The sequence below is a fragment of the Halichoerus grypus genome, chromosome 11 (genome assembly GCF_964656455.1).
Source record: "Halichoerus grypus chromosome 11, mHalGry1.hap1.1, whole genome shotgun sequence".
Taxonomy (NCBI): domain Eukaryota; kingdom Metazoa; phylum Chordata; class Mammalia; order Carnivora; family Phocidae; genus Halichoerus; species Halichoerus grypus.
The window spans coordinates 99,186,708-99,203,602 of record NC_135722.1 but is presented as its reverse complement, the minus strand read 5'-3'; the positions used below and the strand labels follow the sequence as shown (position 1 = coordinate 99,203,602).

The 16,895-nt window shown below is 48.7% G+C and overlaps 1 long non-coding RNA gene across 2 annotated transcripts in view; it reads right to left on the bottom strand.

Moving 5' to 3' along the window:
• Positions 1–16,895, bottom strand: part of LOC118540595 (uncharacterized) — an 82,506-nt gene that overhangs the window by 54,150 nt on the left and 11,461 nt on the right. The window contains exons 2-4 of one of the 2 annotated variants that reach the window (XR_004919726.2): positions 6,384–6,478; positions 5,466–5,590; positions 3,564–3,703 (exon numbers count right to left, since the gene is read on the bottom strand). This is a non-coding gene — a long non-coding RNA (uncharacterized LOC118540595). The remainder of the gene's footprint in view (positions 1–3,563; positions 3,704–5,465; positions 5,591–6,383; positions 6,479–16,895) is intronic. The other variant, XR_013442712.1, reaches the window with a different exon arrangement.

The following is a 16,895-nucleotide window of genomic DNA, read 5'->3' as shown; positions in this document are numbered from 1 at the left end:
AAGCCTCTACCCTCGTGTTTTACAAAATCCAGGAGGGCACCGAAGCTGCACCGAAGTTGTCCTCGGCCTGGACCAAAACAGACGAGTACCAAAAACCTATGCGAGGTGGCATTGTATTAAAAAGTCCCACGATGAAATCTCTTGCAGACCTAAAGGGCGATGCCTTTATCTGAAAGAGGAAGAGAAAACAAACAAACAAACGTGTTTTCCTGCCAGTGTCAGTATCTGCTGGTTCAGCTTCCCCCTCAGCTGGGAATTCCTAGAGCTACAGACTAGGAGAATGGTGTTGGCAACCAGTTTAGAGATGAAGATGCTGTACTGAAGGTACTACTGGCCTCCCAGGAGCTGCTCCCTCCTGTTTTCTTAGTAACAGAATGCAAGTCCTGACTTTTAACTAGGTAGCCAACTAAAAGATGACATTTTCCAGCCTCCTATCTAACTAGCACGGCCATAGACTAAATTCTGGCCAGTGAGACAGAAGTGTTGCATGAAACTTCCAGAAAATCTTCTAAAAGGGAAGGGTCTCCTCCTTCCAGCTGCTGGATGTGATGGCTGGAGCTCCAGGAGCCATCTAGGACCATGAGGTGGCTACACACTGAAAAGTGGCAACATAGAGAGTCTTGGTCCCTAACACTATGGAGCCAGACCTTCTTCTGATGTCTTTTACATCTGATTTGCTTGTTTCTGATTTACTTTACATCAGGGAGTGAGGTCATTGTTTTGGGGATATCTGTTACTTCCAACCAAACCTAGTCCTAATCGATACTGCAGATGAAGTGGACAGAATGCTGGATGGGGAGTAAAGGTACAGGCTCTTATCCTCGGCCTGACATTAGAGTTGGCTATGGCATTGGGCCAGTCCCTAAGTCTCTGGGCCTAAGCTTCATGATCTGTAAAATGGGTACCAAAGGGAAAGGGAATAAATCACATAGTCTCAAAGGTCCATTCAGTTTCCTACAAATCAAAACCACAAAGAGATACCACCTCACGCCTGTCAGAATGGTTGAAATCAGCAACACAAGAAACAACAGGGGTCAGTGAGGATGTGGAGAGAAAGGGGAACCCTTGTGCATTGTTGGTGGGAATGCAAAATGGTGCAGCCACTCTGGAGAACCACATGGAGGTTCCTCAAAAAGTTAAAAATAGAGCTACCCTACGACCCAGCAATTACACTACTAGGTATTTACCCAAAAGGATACAAAAATACTCATTCAAAGGGATACATGCACCCGATGTTTATAGCAGCATTATCTCAGTAGCCAACTTATGGAAACAGCCCAAATGTCCACTGATTGATAAATGGATAAAGAACATATATATTCTCTGGTATATATATATAATGGAATATTATTCAGCCATAAAAAGAATGAAATCTTGCCATTTAAAATGTCTTGGATGGAGCTAGAAAGTATTATGCTAAGCGAAATAAGTCAGTCAGAGAAAGACAAATACCATATGATTTCATTCATATGTGGAATCTAAGAAACAAAACAAATGAGCAAAGTGAAAAAGAGAGAGAGAGGCAAACCAAGAAACAGACTCTTAACTATAGAGAACAGATGTATGGTCACCAGCCGAGAGGTAGGGGGAGGGGGGAAATGGGGGATAAGGATGAAGGAGGGCATTTGTTGTAATGAGCACCAAGTGTTGAATCACTAAATTGTACACCTGAAATTAATATTACATTGTATGTTAACTAATTGGAATTTAAATAAAAACTTAAGAAAAAAAGTCCATTCCATTTCCAAACCAGACACTTCTGTTATGATTTTAAGATGGCCCTGTGACTTACGATTGATCAGTTAGAGAACCCAGCAAAAGAGTCCCCAGTTACCAGAAAGGGCATCTTTAATCAGCAGGGGTGTTTTGAATACCAAAATGTCACTGGGGACACTCCAGAAACCCAAGACCACAGACTCTGAAATCAAATCCCAGTGCCATGATTTACGACTCTGTGACCATGGACAAGTCACCTGTCCTCATCCTTCAACTGGGGCAAACAATATAATACATTTCAGGGACATGGGATGGATTCATGGAGGTGTAAACATCAAGCTCCCCAAAGGTACCAAAGTGGCACAGTAAATCTATGTAGATTGCGCCAAAGCATGTCTGGAGAAAAGTCCAGAGACCCTGGGTCAGTGTCCTCTGTCTTCATGGGTCGCCCTGATGGGAGCCCCATCCCTGCGGCATTCACACTAAGCCGTGCAAATCCGGGAAGGCAGTCCCGGTTCCATTTCTCTCCATCATGGAAAAGAAGTGGGAGGATCACCAGAAGAGAGATGGATAAAACTGAGGAGCGGAGATTGGGTTTGTGAGCACTTCAGCAAGAAAACAAATATCTTTATTGGCTCTGGACAGTCTGCCAATCAGCCACGAAATTACCGGTTTCTTTCTCCTCCCAGAAGGGCTTCCTCGGCTGTACACAAAAGCTGCCAAAGGAACTTCGGGGCGCAGAGAATAAAAGCCCCTCTCTGCCGAGCGCGGGCTGATTTGCAATGCATGGCTTTAGCACCATTTCCCAACTCTGCAGCCGCACAAAGGCATTTCTGTCCCTATCTGCTAGTTTAATAATTTCTATTTCATACACCTTGCATTCATAATGCATCCTCCCAACATGGGCTTGGGCTGGGCGCCGGCCTCAGGCTTTTGGGCACGTCAGCTGCCCTCTCCGGGGCCCTGGGCTGGAAAACCATTTATTAGACAATTTAGCATCTTCTGAGGATGCAGCAACAGAAGGCAGCCCGCCTGACCTCCTTGAAATGTGCCTCTTGTACTCACCTTGCCCTTCGTGACCCTTTTCCCCATTTCATTAATTTATTTATTCCACGCAGCACCTACTAATGGTAGACATTGTCCTGGGCACTCAAAAACCTGGTTTCCTATCACCAGTAGCACAGCACTGAGGGGCTGATATATACAGGGAGAGAAGGAGAAAGGGATTCAGTGTGCGAAGTGCACTTGACCATAACTCTGTGAGGGCTGGCCCCATATCCATTTAGGGGCACTCTTGATATCTCTAGCACTTAACAATATCTGCACATAATAAGTGCTCAATTATAGTTGATGAATATTGAGTGAAAACAAATGGATATCAAGGCCTGTAAGTATAATGAAAAGAGATTTTGTTTGTTAGGTTATATTTTGGTTGGCATGGAGGGTGGGGAGCAGAGGGAGGGCCCATGTCCTGAGAGGTCTGGAAGTCAAGGGAGTCGTGTGGCTGACACTGAAGGAGCCCAGAAGTGTCATTGCACAGAAAGAGGCAGGGATGGAAGAAGAAGCTCCCCACCAGGAGAAGCGGCCCTGCAGAGGCATGAGAGTCTGGGGGCTCTGGGGCCGCTTGAGCATGGGATCGGGGCAGGCGAGCAAGCTAGAGAGGTAAGCGGACCCCGGTGACCCGAGGCCTCGCTCACCAGCCAGGCCAGGACTGAGAAGGAATCAGACAAACCTGAGCTCGGGCCCCAGCTCCATCGCTTACCAGCTGTGTGACCTTGGTCAAGGCATTGTGCCTTGCTGAGCCTCGGTTTCCTGTTCTGTAAAATGCAGTCACTAAAAGCACTCACCTTCCAGCATCAGTGTGCAGATGACAAGGGACAGTGATGCACAGAAAGCACAAAGCAGAGCCAAATCGTTAGGTCTTGGGTGGAAGCCACGTCTGCTCTTCCCAGGGATCCTGGCAGTTCCGATTCAGGTGGCTCTGAGACTGGGCAGAAAACAGGGCCTCTCGTGGGCTCCCATGCCCCCTCTCCTCTCGGGCGTTAGCAAACTCCAGCAAGATCTGCCACACCCCCACCCCTGCAGGAAGAGCTGATCCAGCCAAGTGAGAGGTGCCAGGCACCAAGGGTTGTGAGTAAACCATGTGCAGGCTGACAGCGGCCAGAGAAAAGTTAGAGGAGGGATCCCGGAATGGCTGAAGGGACGGTGTGTAACCCAAACACCTTCCTCAGCAGGCAGTACACGCATCCTCTCTCACACACATATTCCTTCCTTCAGACAGCGAGGAGAGAGATCCCCCCACTCCCTCACCTTCCTCTTCCCTCCACCAGCCCGATCAGAGATGGCTTTCTCTCTGGTTCCAATGGGAACTTCTTATTCTTCTTTGCACCTTCCCCCTGCCCAGCGTACATATCCCAGTGCTGAGCACAGTGTGTAATTTGAAGGGGTAGATCTAGAAAGGACCCTTATTTTACAGAGGAGAAAACTGGGGTCCAGAAATGTCATGAGACCTGCCCAAAGTCACACACTGAGTCAGAGGGACCTCAGTATACACATGCTTGTTGATTGTTTCTGCCTGTATATGTTGGGAAGCTTCTGGCTGCAAGTATAGAATGCTCAATCCAAAAGAGCTTAAACAATGAGAATATTTATTATTGGATATAACAAGAAGCCCTGTTAACTCAGTTGATCAACATCAAGAACAAGTTCTTTCCCTCCCTCTGCTCTGCCATGCTCAGCCTGTTAGCAATTGTGCTTCAGCCTGTCTCCTCGTGGTCATAAAGTGGCTGCAGCAGCTCCCAGCATCATATACTCACACAGTAATACCTCTCAAAAAAACAGAATGCCCCTCTTTTGTGTTCATTATTGGGTGAGAAATCCAAGAATCCCTGCAGGCTCTATTGTGTTTCACTAATTAGAATTGCAAGAAGAATAGATCGAGTGTGATCGATTGCCTTGTTGCCTACATGATTCACCCTCGGGACTGGGAGAAGCCAGCTTTCCCTGAGGTGCATGGGTGCAAGAGATGTAGAAAAAGTAAAGGTTCTGCCAGCAAAGAAGAAGGTGGGGACTGATTGGGCTGCAGGTGACCAATAGCTGGACACGCTGCCTAGGTGTGATGCTGACCTTCGGCTTCCTTGGGGTCAAGGAAGAAACAGCCTTCGCTGGGATGCAAGACTCTGCCAGCGTCTCTTACAGAGAATTTTCTGCTTTGCTTCTCTCTACCAAGAGGCCAGGCACAAAGCTAAAATCCAAGATTGAGTCCTTACTAGCCTTTTCTCATTGAACTAGCAGCTTATCCTAGGGGCCTCAATTCACTCAGCCCCTTGAGAGAAGGAGCTGTTGCCTCTTCAACTCTGCACCCCAAAACTCAGCATCATGCCCCAACACATAGTAGATGCTCCAAGAACGTTGCTGAGCAAATGAATAAAATTGGTATGCCTAGGATAATTATCCCTATTTTACAGGGCTATACTTGCAGTCTAGTGTAATACCTGGGAAAGAAAAGCATGTTGTTAGAAGTGCAAGGAGGTGTTCATATTTGCATTATTCCCCTCTCTTCTCTTTCCTCTCCACCTCAAAATATCTGACGCCATATACAAAGCTGCCCCCAGGAAAGCCAGAGGTTGAGTGGAGAAGAGAGCATCGGGAAACAAGTCCTAGGTCAAGGTCTGTAATAGTCAACTCAGGCCACCATAACAAAATACCACAGTCTGGGGGGCTTAAGAAACAGAAATCTGTTTTCTTACCATACTGGAGGTTGGAAGTCCAAGATCAAGGGGCCATCAGGGTTGGTTTCTGGGAAGAGCTCTCTTCCTGGCTTGCAGATGGCTGCCTTCTCGCTGCGTCCTCATACAGCTTTTCTCTGCAGGCACTTGGAGACAGAAAGATCTCTGGTCTCTCTTCCCCTTCTTATAAGGACATCAGCCTTACTGGATTTAGGGCTCCACCCTTATGATGTCATGTAACATGAATTAATTCCCTAAAGGTCTTATCTCCAAATACAGTCACACTGGGGGTTAGGACTGCAACATATGAATTTGGGGAAAGGAAACATAATTCAGTCCATAAGGTCTGGATTGATCTTCTGGTTTGAAGATCTGCCCCCTGTGACCCGTATTGCATCAGAAGTGGCAATGGCATCTATCCCAGGTATTCTCAGGTCTCATCAACTGACCCTGCCACTATTGTTTTTTAAGGATTTTATTTATTTATTTATTTATTTGAGAGAGAGAGAGTGGGGGGCAGGGGGAGGGACCGGGGAAGAGGGAGAAGCAGACTCCCCACTGAGCAGGAAACAAGACACGGGGCTCCATCCTAGGACCCTGGGATCATGACCTGAGCCGAAGGCAGACACTCAACTGACTGAGCCACCCCAGTGCCCCTGACCCTGCCCATACTGGTACTGCTCTGGCCTCACCCATCCCTAGTTCTATGTATGAGCATTCGTAATTGGCCTTTTCTCAGCCCCAGCTGCATGCATAAGATCTAGTGACCCATCCAGGTTCCAATTCCTGGTTTGCTAACCTTGACTTCCCACCAGAAGCGCCCACCCCTTTGATTTTGGCAACACTCATCAGGATCGGTTATATTGTGTTGCAATTACCATGAATTCCAAAATCTCAGTCACTTAAGATAAGCAATTTATTTCTCACTCATCTCCATACCCAATGCTGTTGGGCCTGGGGCTCTGCTCCACACCATCATTCAGGGACCCAGGCTGCTGTATGTTCCACCAGACTGTGACATCACCATCTCAGGACTTTTTAAAGAGAGAGAGAGAAACATGGAGAAAAATGCATGGCAACTCTTAAACGGTCACATGTCACTTCTGGCTATACTCCATTGCCCAGAACTTGCCCCACAATACTGATTAATTCTTCCATGTGAACAAGAAAGGGAAGAGATTTGGAAATATTGGTGAGCCCTAGTAATGTCTATCAAACTCATACCTTCAGGTAAGTGACATTCCTTCTAATAACCATAACACCTCCCCCCACCCCCGAGGCCAGGAGAGCCTCCACATTCCCTTCTCCTTCCCCTCTAAGGAATGGGATACGTACTTGCACTTTCTCAATGTACGTACCCAACAACAGGCAAAGAGCCAACTGTTACTTCTGAGCTAATAACTTCACCATTTTTCTACTATGGTTCCCAGCAATGCAAAGGGGTGACTTTACAACCCTTGTCTGCCCAGAAACTGAAAGCACCTTGGCCCGCCTACACAGACAACTGCTCTGCTGTCTCTCACAGCTGGGTGTCCAGGACCAATATCATTGCCAGCCTGCCCCTGCCCCCACTCCCTGTAACGGCCTGGGCTGGAAAGCACTTATATCCACCCAGTGTTCCCCCTCCTTCCAAAGCCCCAGTCCCACGCAAAGATAAATAATTCAAGCCAAGACATGCTGCCATGATGCTGTCATGCTGGAGATTTAGTGCATACATCGCTTATGCTCCTCTTGCCGCCAAAAGAAAAATTACAAATTGATCCATAGGACCTGACTCTCTGCCCATACTTCTGGGCCACTGCTGCTTCTCTCTGTAAGTAATGGCTGAGCTGGTGACAGCAGGATTTAAGTCGGGGGGCGGGGGTGGTAAGCTGAGAGTATAAGAAGAGTGGACTGTGGGAGGAGGAGGGGCTGCAGAGCTGGGCCTTGACCATGACACAGAAGGGTGAGCATCTCAGCCAAGAGTCCCCATGGAAAAATAAGGCCGGTGCCCTGCGGCTCAGTGGGCAGTCTTTGTCTTCTGTCTCCTTTAGAGTAAGAACCAAAAATACTAATAGAAGCCACCAGTTCTGGAGCCTTTATTATATGCTAAGCACTATTCTAAGTGCCTTATATGCAACAATTCACTTGAATTAATTAAAATTGGGCTCAGCCTAGAGTGACAGTTACCCCAAAATAAAAGTGGTTTAAGTAAGACAGATGTTTATTTCACTTCCAAATTCAGCACTGAGGGCTAGTATGCACATCACAGTGGTCAGAACCCAGGCTCCTTCTATCTTGTTGCTCTGCCTGCATGGCCTCCACTTCCAAAGTCACTTTATGTTCCAAGATGACTACTGTTCCAGCTCCAGTCACTCCACCTGAATTCCTGCCAGGAGGAAGGAAGCAGGAAGCAGGGGGAAGATGAGAACCTGGTCCCTCCCTTTAAGGACACTTCCTAGAAGCTGCATGAACTTGCATTCCATTGGCCTGACTTCAGTCATGTGACCACACACGCAAGGGAGCCTGGGAAATGTAGTCTTGATTCCAGGCAGCCATGTGTTCAACTGACATTGGGGAGTTTTATTGCTGTAGAAGGAGATAAAAATGGCTGAGGGACCACCAGCAGTACTGGCCACCTCCTTCATTTGACCACTTTGTGAGCTAGTACTGTCACAAAATAAATGCCCTCTACAGATGGGGGAACTGGCAGACAAAATGTTTGCATGAAATTCCCCGATCCAAAAACATTCTTATCTTTCAAGTTCCTTACTAAACATTAATGACATTCGGCCTTGTATTCATATTAAGTGTTTATCTCTCAGGCTACACAAGGACCTAGGAGCTCCTGGAAGCTGTGCTATTCGTTTAAGCCATCTCTCACTCCCTGGGGCCTAATACCGTGCCTGGTATGAAGGGGACATTCAGCAAATAAACATTTATCATATTAGATAAAATCTAATCCTTTCCATTGCTCTGTCATTCTCACCCTCATTATCAAAAACCTATTAATTGCTTGTTACACCCACTTAGCACTCTTCACTCAAGATAAACAGACATGGCATCCACTGTCCAGGAATTCATAGTTTAAATCTGGGGATTTAACATGCAAAGATAACATCCTCCTCTTTCCTCACCCTGCTACCTGGAGAAGAGAAAACCTGCTCCCCTGTTGGAGGAGCTCTCTGCGGGCTTTCTAGCCAGGAGGCTGGAAACTCCTGCCTCCCCAGGGGAGGAGACACAGGGCTGCACCCAAGAATATAAAACTGCTGCTCAGCATCCTTTGCGGCCCCACCACCCCCACGAGCTGACGAGGCTGAGCAGTTCAAGCAGAGTTCAGCTCAAGTGACTTCCTCATCACCCCACTCTTAGCCCATCCTCTGCGGCATTTGCAATTTCTCTGCTCCAGGGGTCAAGTCTCCAGTGTGCCCTCCCTGAGTAATTGTGAAATTATTATGGTTGGTGATTTTAATTTAAATTGGATGGAGAAATGTCATACTGCGGTCGACTCATTTGCTATGGATTTTCACTTAACCAAATTGATTAGTCAACCAACTAGACTTAACTTGAGAGTTGTAATCATTCATTATTAGATCTCATTTTTCCCAACGCACCCAGATGATGTCAAGAAATTAAAACTGCAGCAAAAACTTCAGCAATGTCTTCTCATCAAGGCATGGGGTCTGCCTGAGAGGCCCCAGAGATGGAACAGGCTGTGGATTTCTGTAGGGAGCCACCAGGGCCAAGTTCCTTGGTGCTGCCCTAGAACAATGGCCAAAAGAAATGAGGTGGGAGTTTCTGGGGAGGAAGCCAGGCCATCGTAAGCCAGGCTTTCCCACCTCCCTTTCCCACGCGCCAAACCTCTGCTCATCCTTCAAGAGCCATCTCAAATGCTACTTCTTTGAAGCATTCCATGACTTCCCATCATTTCCACTCCCATAGTACATCCCTATTGTAGGAATTAGTACGTTTTCATGTAATTATTGTTTAAATATCTTTTCTAAACTAAAGCTCCTTAAGGTCAAGGTCAGGTTTTATTCAAGGGTGTATCCCAACTCCTATTACTGCCTTAGCACACAGTGGGCCCCTGGTAAATGTTTCTGTATGGATTGAACGAGTGAAAAATGGTCTAAAGATAATAAGGCGGTTAAGCCCTGGGATGGATCCTATGGGCACAGCAAAGTTCACCACTATGAATTCTTGCAACTGCCCCAAAGTGAGAGAGGTGGCTCGGCCTCTGCAGATATGAATCAAACCCAGACTTTAGAGTGGACGTTATGCTGAGCATGACTCACCTGTATGCTCTGATTGCCAGTAAAGTTAATGTGATCGTCAATTGCTTCACTAACACTAATGGACCTATCCAGAAAAAAGTGACTGTTACTCTGCTTCTGGACAGACCAACCCTGCAACATCACTTAGAAGGACACTGCAGACTGAGATCTAGAAAAAGAGGTCCCCTATGGTCAGGGCTGCCTTATGGGTGTGTAACCCTGTACGTTCACTCAGAAGGGTCCCAATGTCATCTTGAAATTTCTAATAATTTTCAAACACAGGGCCCTGCATTTTCATCTTGCACTGGGGGCTCACACAAATTATGTAGCTGGTCCTAAAAACAGTGGAGGGATCTGAAACCACACCATATTAGAAACAGTTGAAGAACCTAGGGAGTTTTGCCTAGAGAAAGGAAGCCTCGGTGGGGACATAGTAACTAACCTCAAATGTCTACAGACATCCACGTGGGAGAATAAGACCACCTAGGTGCTACCCCAGAGGACAGAACCAGAGCCACCAGACTGAGGCTCATTTAGGTTTGGTGTTGGTGTTGGTGTTGGCGGGCTAGGGGCAGGGGGAGCTTGGCATTGGCTGGAACTATTTGAAAAAGACACGTGGAAGATGACGTGCAGTCCATGGTCAGAGGCATTTAAACCAATACTATATTTGGCAAAGGATATTGCAGAGGCAGAGGATAAAGCACCAGATGGGGGCTGGACTGAAGGATTCATAAAATCCCTTCTAGTGCTTTGATCTTATGCTTTTCAAGTTTTTCCCTTTCCAAAGCAGAGTAGGGACAACTGGAAGAGAGTGAAGAGGAGTAGGAGAAAGTGAAGGGGGAGAGAATCTACTGTCCGGGGTAAGTATATACGGACCTATGACCCTTGATTTATAACACCTGCAACCAGAGGTGAAAAGAGGTGGCTTCACAGTTGACCTTCCCTCCAAGGTCTTTCTTAGCAGTCTTCCCTTCCATTACCCTTGGAGAAGGTTTAGCTCCCATGGACAGTGTTACCTGGATAACTGGTCAGCACTTTCTAGCCCACCCGCGGCTGACAAATACCCCCCAGATGGATTTAATACCCCACCCAGGGTGTATCTGGGGGGCTGAGGAGGAGCTAGGAATGGCTAAAGAGGAGTTAAGTCCATGATCGACCCTCAAACCTGTCCCAAGTGGCTCTGATCCAGAGAGATCCAGGGAGTCTCAGCACATGAAAAATAAGTTCCGGGCCAATTGCTTCCTTCCTGGCTCCTGGAATCATTTTTCTAGCCCTGCTGTCTGCACACCCCATGGGAGCTATTCATTAATGAGGGTGAGAAATGCCTAAATTACACCTCTGGTTCACGTCCAGCTCATTCAGAAGGTAAGAAAGTGAGATAACTCATGCCTGCATCATTTTGGTGATTATCAACCACTCATTTCCCGTTTCCATGCAGAGAGGCCATTGACCATGAGGCCGAAAGTGCACATGCACCCTCATCTTAGCATCCCACCCCTGACCCTCGGGCCCCTCCTCTTCCTTACTATTTTCCTTATCAATGGAAGCTCTGTTTCCCCTCCCCTAAGCTCCTACCTGGGCACCTGTCTCGGTCAGGTTAGGAGGTGAACAGCATTGAACCCATGCACTGTTTCTGTCCCTGGAGAAGAGCAGCTTCCTGCCCACACGCTGCAGGGGACTGGCAGTGCAAGGCTTCCCTCCTCCTTTCCCCACCCCGCCCACCCACCACCACCTCCAACTTCAGATGGGCTCTGAAAACTGCCACCGTCTTGGGGAGAGCAGAAGGCAGGGAGGAAGGGGTGCTAACATCTCCAAAAAAGCTTTTAACAGAGACCATCGTTTCCCTCCAAGAATCAATGCATTTTAATTCATACGAAGATATTTGTCTGCTGCTCCGTTCCTTCGAGGCGTAGAGACACGTTTAACAAAACAAGTCAGCCTCGCGTGGAGACAAACGCACCAGCTTCTCCCTGAAATTACTGGAAGTTCATTTTCAAAAGCTGCCCTGTTTTCTGGGAATCAATGCATATCAACTAAAATCAATAGCTTCTCCGTGCGGATGGGCTGAGACACCAAACTGATGTAGCGTTCCAGTGCATTTGTATCCAAATCTAGACGTTCTCAACAAGTCAATGAATTTAAGCGCCTGCCAGTGTCTTTTCACTTAAAACTAATCTGTTTGCTGATCGGACTGCACATTTCCAGAGCGCGTAGTAATATACTCTGTGTGTTTACCAGATCCAATGTACATTAACTCAAATAAAAATATTTCCACTTAACTTAAAATTGAGTTTGTCCCAACTTCAGCAATGCTCATGGGAATTAACTCTAGCCCATCAGCCTACTGGCCCAGCTCTCCGAGAGAAAAAGGTCCCACTTCCTCCATCTGGCCCCAAAGGTGTGGTCTCTCTGGGGCTGACTAATGGGTTCTGGAACAAAGTGCTTCCGGCTTTCTGCGGACCATAAACCCCAGGATTAGAAGCGACACTGAGGGATTTGTTTGGTCTACCCCTCTGCCTCCAAACCATAGATCTCCCTCCCTAAGCCATTCTACAGAAGGGGGCCCCTCTTCGGTTCCTAGCATCACCCAGGAGAGTCTTTCTGTGGTCACTGGTTCCTGAATGGCAAAACGTTCAGCCAAAGACTGTTCTCTAATGAGCCACTTATAGAACACCTACTATATTCAAGGCTCCATGGAGATTCAAGGCAGTAAAAAAATAGAGCCTGCATTCTAGGAGCAAATGGTCTAGTGGTGGAGGGGCCCTAATCTGTGTGCAGATGGTCAGCCAGCAAATGTTCCTTGAGCACTTCCCTGTCCAGATTCTGTGCTAAGCACAGGGAGACAGTGATGGACACAGCACACTAAGCCCATTGCCTGCAATTCCCCCAAAAGAAACATCAAGTACATCACTACAACAAATCAGTCATTAAATATATGCATGTGCGAAGGACTGCAAGGGGGAAATCCGGGGTGCCGGGGGAGCAAACAGCAGCATGGAAACGAGCGGTGGAGAGGCAGAGGGCAGGGGCCATGCCCACTGCTCTCCAGACCCTAGAGCAGCACTTCCACCTCCGCCTAAGTAAAATTATTGCACAATAATTTATTTTTTCATTTAATTTAATTTATTTATTTGAGAGAGAGAGAAAGCATGAGCCGGGAGAGGAGCAGAGGGGGAGGGACAAGGAGATGCCCCAGTGAGCGCGGAGCCCGACGCGGGGCTCCATTCCACAACCCTGAGACCCCGACCTGAGCCAAAATCAAGTCGGACGCTTACCCGACTAAGCCATCCAGGCACCCCTACAATAATTTATGTCATCCCCACAAGTTTGCAGGGAATTGCTGGGATTCCCACTTTGCAGGTGGAGAAACTGAGGCTCACAGGTTGCTTGCCAGTTCTGTGAGATGACTAATAAGTGACACTCATCCTAGGAGAGCAAATTAGCGATGATTCAAGTCCAGGAATCACAGACGCCGGGTCCGGCCTTCCCTGCTGTGCACCTGCCACTCACACGCAAGCCAATTAATAACAGAAGCCATTATGTGTTCCCGAGAGAAAACCAGACCCAGAGAGGCAGTGGGTGTCTGGATTTAGAGAGGGGGATAGCCCCAAGGGCTCAGGTCTTAATCAAGGAAGGCTTCGCAGAGAAGGTGGCTCTGGAACCAAGTCAGAGAAGTACTAAGGGAGGGAAAGGTCCCCGGCAGGAGGCACAGCAGCAGAAATAAATGCTCTTTTGGTGGGAAGTGAAGAGACCAGGCCAGGCTCACGTAGCAGCTGTGTACAGAGGACCCACAGGAGACAAACCTGGATAGGAGCATGAAACCAGGTTCTAGAAGACCACGGATGTCACCCACTATGGGTGTGTTCTTAGAGTGGATCCCAGGTTCCAAGCAGGGGCCGGCCTTGAAGAAGCAGAGGGGCAAGAATCCACTGCCCAGCACCCAGACCAACCCAACCCAGTCCTCCCTTGATCCCATGGGCCCCTCTTCCCTACCTATCCCTGAGGCCGGCAGCTCGGGAATGCTGCTGAGAGAGGCTGGTCCCCGGCTCTGAGAGAAGCGTCAAGGCATCACCATGGAGACGCTCCAGACCGCCAGCCACACAAAAGGAGCTGTGAGTTCCCTAGCTCACCTGGGACTCCGAGCTAACGAGGAGGTGGCAAAAGTGTTTCATTTTCTCTCTTCTGCTTGTTCTTTCTCAAAAAGAAGAGGCAATTTACACAGACAAACAAACCCCACCCTACCCTGGAAGGAAGCTGCTGGGCTTGCCCTTACCATGGTGGATGGTCTCCTCCTAAGAGAAGAAGGGGGAAGGCTGGGCCCGGAGGTCTACAATGGCATGTTCATCCCTACAAGGGAATGGAGGGACCAACCGGAAACCTAGCATAGTTCACCTTCTCCTACCCAAATGGAGAGGCAAGCTCAGAGCCATGGGCATGAATGTAAGTTGATACCTTTGGGGCTCACTCGCTTTGGAGTTCTGAAACGCAAACAACCTATGTAATTGTCTCCAAGACCTGAATCTTTTATAATGGGGTAAATAATGCAAATTGGGTCCACCAGGAGGCTTTCAACAGCCTCCCCACTCAACAGGTGCGTCATGGATTAAGCCTCCCGATGCAGCTCGTCCCCACTTCAGCAGCCCAGGGAACCCCGACTGCGTATGAAAGGGCCAGGATATCCTCTGAATGGCGGAGAGGAAAACAGGAGAGAGAGGATGGGGGTGCCAGGATACCCTGAAACAGACAGGGCTGGGGGCAGGATGTAGAAAGGAAGACGGTTGCTTCTGAGTAGGGAAGGGAGGAGAATGGGAGCGTCTCCAGCCAGCAAGCAATCTTCACACACGCATTGTCGTTCTCTTCTGCAAAGGGGTGAGAAGAGGGGAGGGGGAGAGGCGGCCCCGAGAGGGAGCAGGCGGGAGAGGTGAGAACTCCAGCATCTTCAGACCTGCCCACACTGCTGGCTTCTCGGCTGTGCACAATACCTCATCTCACAGCCATTAGCGCACAGGAAGGATGGAAGCCGGACACCCCGAAGGGTGAGAAAATGAAGAGAAGGGCTGCACACAGATGTACGTGTGCTTGAACATCTTGGGAGACATGGGGTCCAGCCTGAGGCTGTCCAGTCCCCAAATGGCCAGAATCCTTGGAGCGGCAAATGGACCAGCACCACTGTCACTCCAAAAGCCCCAGGAACACCCAGTAGGCAAAGTCTCCCTGTCCAATCTGAAGTCTCTTCCTCTTTCTCTGCCTTCTCCTGGAGCAAAAAGGGACCCAGCTTCCCTTCCAGTCTGGCCCAGCCCCTCCTGGCTGCTGAGCAAAGAGCAGTAAACTGGGAGCCTGGGGGAGCGGAGCACTTGCTACTACAAGGGTGGGTCAGATCCTGACAGCTCTCTACTCAGACCTTGCAATGGCTCCCATCTCACACATGAAAAACGCCGAAGCGCTGTAGGATCTGCAAACATACCCCTCCAACGCATTCCCTTTCTGAAATCCCTTGGGACATTGCCTCTTACTTGCTCTGATCTAGCCGCAGCATCTCCTTTTTACCCCTCAAACACACCAGTGCCTTTGGGCCTCAGGGCCTTTGCACCTGCTATTTCCTCTGGGCAGAACACTTTCCTCAGATGTCTTCAGACCTCACTCCCCTGGGCCCATATTTCAACATTTTGTTCTCAGTGAGCTTTCTTAGTCACCCTCCCTAAAACAGCAGCCACTCCAACACTCCCTGCCCCTCTTCCCTGCTTTACTTTGTCTTAGCTTTCATGACCACCTCTACTTACTCATTCATGCAGTGTACTGTCTGTGTCCCTCCCTGGAGTGCACATTCCATGAAGGCTGGGGGTTTGTCTGTTTTGTTCTCAGCACCTAGAAGCATCCTGGCAGATGGTAGGCCCTAAGTAACTACACATTGAATGACAGAAACATCCCTAAGCCTGCCTCCCCACACTTCCCCGCGGTGCCCATAGCAATGCCCCTTCTAAGTACCTCTGAAGACACCAGCCCTCCTAGAAAATTACTTCTCCTTTGGATCCAGACTGAGACTGACAGGAGAGAGGGGACAGGGAGAGCAGAGTAGGGATGTTTTCCTGCCAGGTCCAGAGAAGACAGAATATAGGTGCGGGGAGATGCTTCTTAGGTGGAAATCCCACTGAACTCCTGATGGCACCATCACCGTGCAAGGAGCAAATTCATCTTGCTCACTAGTCTTTTATCTTGCACACACGTGCACGCACATCACACACACACACATACACACCCCTCTGTTTCCTTTCGAAGTCACCGAGGTTTGAGGAAAAGAACCCCAGAGTCAACACACGTGGGTTCCAGCCCCTGAGCCATCAGTCCCTGCAATTTTCAGGGCCAGCAGGCATCTCATTCAGCTCTGGAAGCCTGGCTTTCTTCCCTGTGAAATGGGGCCAAAAGTGCCTCCTCATCCTACCTGCTCCTCAAGAGTGGGCTGAGGCTCTCAGGTGGTACTGGGTGTGGCCACCTTTGTAAACATCACCCTGCTGAAAAGCATCCTTAATGCCTCCGCAGCTCTTGCTGACTCCTACCCACCGTGGGTGAGGGTGGGACTGGGGGACTGCAAAAGCAAGAGCAAATAGGAGAGAAATAAAACCCCAAGATAGAAGGCCATTAGGCAAAGCACTGCACCATTCCAGCTGAACTGATTTCCCGCTGGAGCAAAAAACCTTTTGCAAGTTTGGATTAAATGATGAGCACCACAAACTCCAGCCAACGGCCCCCAGGCCTGGGTGCGATCCCAGTCCACCCAAGCCTTGCCTGAGCTGGCGGGACCAAGGACAAGGGCACATATTTTTCTGGCAGATCAGCCAGGAGCCCGCGATGTTGTGCGGGTGGCCAGGGTGTGGGAGGCGCTGGACCGAGGCAGCCTGGCTGCAGTGGGCACTCTCGGCCCAGCTGGGCTAGCCGGGCATTATTTATAATTGAGCTTATCGTGTGCAGCGCTGGTGGTCACTGTCGGCTAGAGCCATTTGATGTCGTTGAGCCTTTTGGAAAAAGGAGCAGGGTGGGAGGAAAGAGGCAAAGGCAGGAGAAACAAAAGGAGTCTCGTAGCAGGACTTCAAAAAAGCCAAGTGTTTGAAAAGATCTTTGCTAAGGTTCTGACCTACTTTGCATGCGGATAAGCCATCTCTTTCACTCTAAAAGAAAAAAATCCCGCACAAAGTGGGCACAG